At 33.5% G+C, this 5,258-nt stretch overlaps 1 long non-coding RNA gene across 1 annotated transcript; it reads left to right on the top strand.

The window, feature by feature from the left end:
* Positions 1–2,376: 2,376 nt before the first annotated feature.
* LOC120733808 lies at positions 2,377–5,258 on the top strand. The gene is made up of 4 exons (XR_005695906.1): positions 2,377–2,726; positions 3,020–4,002; positions 4,284–4,400; positions 4,574–5,258. It is a non-coding gene; the product is annotated as an uncharacterized LOC120733808 (long non-coding RNA).

Raw genomic sequence — 5,258 nt, 5'->3', positions numbered from 1 at the left:
GGGTCGTTGACCCAATGTTTTCAGTTTGTTCACATTCTCTGTTTATGTTCCTTCTCTCACCCCAACCGGTCGCAGCAGATGGCCGCCCCTCCCTGAGCCTGGTTCTGCCGGAGGTTTCTTCCTGTTAAAAGGGAGTTTTTCCTTCCCACTGTCGCCAAAGTGCTTGCTCACAGGGGGTCGTATGATTTTTGGGTTTTTCTCTGTATCTATGAAGCGCCTTGAGGCGACTTTTGTTGTGATTTGGCGCTATATAAATAAAATTGAATTGAATTGAATTGTTCCACATGTTCATGTTTCCAGTTTTATTGTGTTTGTCATCTGTCTCCGTGCCTTATGTTCCGTTCTATTTCCTGTGTGTCTTTAGTTGGATTCAGTTCAGCTGTGTTCTTACCTGTGTCTAATCATCATTGTTATCCATTGTATTTAAGCCCTCAGTTTCCCTCAGTTCCTTGTCTTGTCATCGCCTAATCCGCGTTTGTGTTTTTCAGTTCAGTTAGCCAGCAATTTAGTGTTTCAGTCAGCATTAGTCTATCTTTTATATTCTGGTCACCCTGCCTGTCCACATCCTTCACCAGCCTGCGAGTCCTGCATTTGGGTCCTGTCTTCCTCTTCTCCACATTCACACAGTGATCGCCTGGGACACTTTCCATAAATGAAGGATGAATAGTTTAATATGAATAATCTTTCATATTCTGTGGAGCATACTACTAAATAATTTAAATACTAAACACCTTGCTATTTCCCACCTGAATAGTTGAACTGTCACATTGCTTCACACTGCCAAACTGCAACTGCACTTTATGTACATTCTGTGGTATTCATATTTGTAATCCTGTATTTTTTCTATATAAGGATTTCGATTGTTTGTTTTTATTGTGGTTTATGTATATTGTTCATTGTCTCACTTATATATTGCGTGTTTTACATCGTTGTGCTTGAGAGACACTATCGTTTACTTGGCCAATAAATGCAATTATGATTCAACTAAATACTTTAACAAAAACAGCAACAACACTAACAATAATAATACTTATTTATGTAGCACTTTTAAAAGACGGGCTATTGAAGTTAAAAAGTCCTTTCAAGATAAGATAGAAAAAACCCCAAAAGAAACATTTTGGAGGAGATAAAGGTGAAACAATGTTAGTTATTGGAGAAGGTGGTGAAACACTTTTGAAAGAGAAATAACTATAATGGAGACAAAGAAAAAGGCTACACACACATGCCTTTAAGAGTGATTGAAAGGATAAACGTGAGCTCACCAATCTGATCTCCTCAGGGAAATTATTCAAGAGAATGGGTTCCCTGACAGAAAAAGTCTTTTCCACTTCAGTTTAATCATCTCAGATCATTTTCTTTGTTATAATTTAAGTTGTTAGTGCAACTGAAAAGTCAATAGTAGAATTAAATTAAGGACATTACAGCTCACATAATTTATACTTAGAACTTTAAACTCAAACATCTACACAGTTTGAAAAATTATTCTAACTTACATCAGCAGTCTTTATCCAACTAATATATGACATAATTAGTTGGCAACTTGTATTGTCGTTAAAATGAGAACAAATAAAATAACGCCCCAAGTTTCTGAGTAGTTCAATGATTCTACATACTTCCTACATTCTAAGAAAACCACAAGACAAATAGAGTGGATTGCCCAAACTATCCTGCTGCCACTAAGAGGAAGGTGCATGTGAGTAATGCTACGCTTATGATTTTAAAAAATGCACAACAGCTACTATACTTTTAATTTTAAAATGATCCAAAACAGAAGAGATAATAAGAAATAATGCAAAAGACAGCACAGGTTTACTAAATTATCTTTTTAATCTAAAGTTAAATCTTGCTATTTATGGCTATGTGCGTCATTTAGTATCGGCCACTCTGCAAACATTTTATGTTGAATGCCCAGTAGAATACAACCATGTACAAGAGTATGTATCTTTGATATACATATCAACCATATCTTACTATGCCATCTGGATATTTGTGTTTTCCAGCTTCTAATTCTAATCTGCCTGTAGTTTGGAATATTTTAGCTCTTCTTCTTGGTTTGATGGAAAAGAATACAAAAAAAGGAAAAGGCTGTGCTTTTAATAAAAGCATTTGCCAAAGGTACTGGTGGTAGCATAGTATATATACCTATTGTTTCTGAATACTACATGCAGCCTAGTATTTGACCCGATAATGACTACAGTACTAGTGTAACTGCCTCCTCAATTCTCTCCACACAAGACAAAAAGACCAGAAACAAGCCAATCAATAAACTGCAAAAGAAGAGCCTGTATTGTAAATGTGGTGAGTGACTTTTACAATTTTTTTTTACAATTTTGAAAAGTATAACCTTTTTAAATTTGTATATTTGTATCTCTAAAACTGTCTTCCAATTATATAGATAATTATCATATATCTATATTATCTGAGTGTAGCATTTATGAAATTTATTTTTATTTTTTCTTCTTCATTTTAAAATAAAACTGAATTTTGTTGTTTACTTCGTAAGGTCAATACTGAGCTGTACATCTGCACCTAAAGGATAAAGTTCCCTCTTTTGAAGATGCCAGTGTTCAGATTTTGACTGAGAAGACATTTGGTTTAAAAGAGGAATAAAAGAGGCCATTTATGTCCACTGTTAACAGTTGGTAATACTTTAATTCTATCACCACAGAAAATGATTTTGGTATACATGATCATCACAGCTCTGGCGTGGACTGCTCTGGCGCAAGGTACATTTTAGCAATTGCTGTATAGAGTTGAACAAAATTGCTATGTTTATAATTTTGATATTAAGATTGAAAGTCATTCACAGCAAGTATTTTACAATAATATTTATTAACTTTACTACAGTGTTGCATTATATAATATGGTGTAAATTGTCTTAGACACAGAGAGGCAGGGTTTTGAAGCAACTATTTTCTAGAATTCTTAATTAGTTACTGTATTCATAAGGGTACATCACATGATTTTTACTTTAAAAAAAAACCAAAACAAAAAACCCCACTTCTTTTTTCCCTTTTAGGAGCTTTGGAATGCAATTTAACTCAACCTGGACCACAAAAGTGTTTTGGAGTACTTGACGAACCGCTCATTTTTTACCTACCTACCAGTACACACACAAAGATAAGTTTGAAAAAGAATGCAAGTAACATTTTAACATTGTCAAGTTATTCATTAAATGTAATAAATAAAAAATACAAGAATCATATTACAGTCTTTAAAAATGGGACATTTAAGATCAACAAGTCAACAAAAAATGACTCTGGAGAGTATATGGTGGAAATACACAGCTCTACTAATGGTTCATTACTGCACACCAAAAACATCTATCTGGATATACAAGGTAGGATTGAATAATTTTTTTTTTTCAAATAACATTTAACAGCAATGTACACTTTAGAAATGTGGTGTAAAGATAAATAGAAATGATCAAAGTCTTTTAATTTTTACCTGACTTGTTACCTGAAATTACAAGTAATCACAGGGTAGTTATGCCTTAGTCGCAGGTTGTATTATAAAGTTTGCTTTAAAAATAAATAACTTAAATTGAATTATTTATAAAAATGTTGTGTTTTTAGTTGCATACTCCCATTTTCACTTTCAAACTGAAAAAAAAAAAAAAAACTTACACAAGCATAATGATGATAGTTTGCAGGACTGGCACTGGATCTTTTGAATTTCAAACAGCACTGCATCTACATGCATGACTATATTTGCAAATATATCTATGTCTTTCAGCTCCTGTGTTAGAGCCAGCTACATCTCAGTTGTGTTTGTCACCAGAAGAGAAGATAATCAGCTGCTCTTCTGAGGGAGATGAAGTAGAGTTTATGTTGTTTTTGGACGATAACCTATTGTTACAGACCACAACTAAGAGTACAGAAAAACACAGCATTTCAAAGGTTACCGTCACCTTACATGCTCAACTGATGGGAAAACTGGCATGTATTGTTCAAAACAATGTCAGCAGACGCCAAAAGATCATCCTCATTACAAGCTGCACGGGTAATTAATTACATTAAATTATTTAATTCTATTTTATATCACAATTTTAAAAAAAATCTATTAATTTGATTATTGTAATTATGTCACAGCTATCTTGTGTATGAGTGTGTTTTCATTCCCTTTACTGAAAAAAATGTTCTGGAAATATACAGTCTGATGCATCAATATTAAATACATATCTAAAGACTATGACTTCAGGTCATGTAACCCTTAAATAACATACAATATATACAAAACTTTTAAATATATACAATATATTTATATATTTATATATTTTCTAGGTATTGTTGTGACTGTGGCTGTGGTAGGAAGCATTGGCACTCTACTTCTTGTTTTGGCTGTTTTTCTTGGTGTAAAGCATTTCAATAAGAAAACTGACCCCATGACTGTCAATAGAGGTAAAAGAAACACCGCACTTAATTTTCACTTAATTTTTTTTCATTCAGTTTACAAAAAAAGAAAAAAATCAGTTTACTTGATAATCATAAAAATACTTTTGCAAATCATAAATATGTGCAGTGGGAATATTTACCTTATTTCACCATCTTTTTTCTGTTTTTACATTTTTCAGATCATAGTGAAGAAAATATCATCTACTCAGATGTTAGAGTCAAACAGCATGCAAGAAAAACATCATCCGATTAACACACAAATGAATGTTGTCATCAAATATTTTTTCTGACCTTGCCTCAGCATTACACTCTCTCTGTTTAAATGCAAGACTTCCTTTGTTCTGCTTTGTTTTCCATGATAATCTTTGTCCCATTTCTTTTAACCTACTGACCTGAATCATAAATTTTAATTCTGTTAAAGTTTTAAACAGAATCTAAACCTGTCTAATCTTGGAGACTCAATAAAGTTTACTGGTCAGTAATACTTTCATACATGTGCTCAGATTGCTGATTTGCTTGTGATTTGGGGTATGGGTGCTCACAGCAAATGTGAGTTGTGGTTCTTGTTTTAGGTCAGTAATCTTCACTGCGTGGATTGTCGCGACTTTTAGAACCACAAACTATACAGTGATCCCTTTTTTCTCCCCTTTTTTTGTGCAATTTTCCATGTATTTTTTTTTTTTTTTTGAACAACGCATTGTGTTCTGCGTCCTTATTGGCTGTAGGCCATTGTCAATGAATTTTGTGCCGTGTCTCCTGGACAGTACAGAATGCGTTCAGGTTGTCAAATTTACATAAATCTTCGATCGCTAGCAGTGTGACTCTGAAGTGCTGTACTGTATGTTTGTAAGTTTTCTCCCCAAC

The sequence above is a fragment of the Simochromis diagramma genome, unplaced genomic scaffold (genome assembly GCF_900408965.1).
Source record: "Simochromis diagramma unplaced genomic scaffold, fSimDia1.1 OVJJ01000216.1, whole genome shotgun sequence".
Lineage (NCBI taxonomy): Eukaryota > Metazoa > Chordata > Actinopteri > Cichliformes > Cichlidae > Simochromis > Simochromis diagramma.
This window is presented reverse-complemented; position numbering and strand designations above follow the sequence as displayed.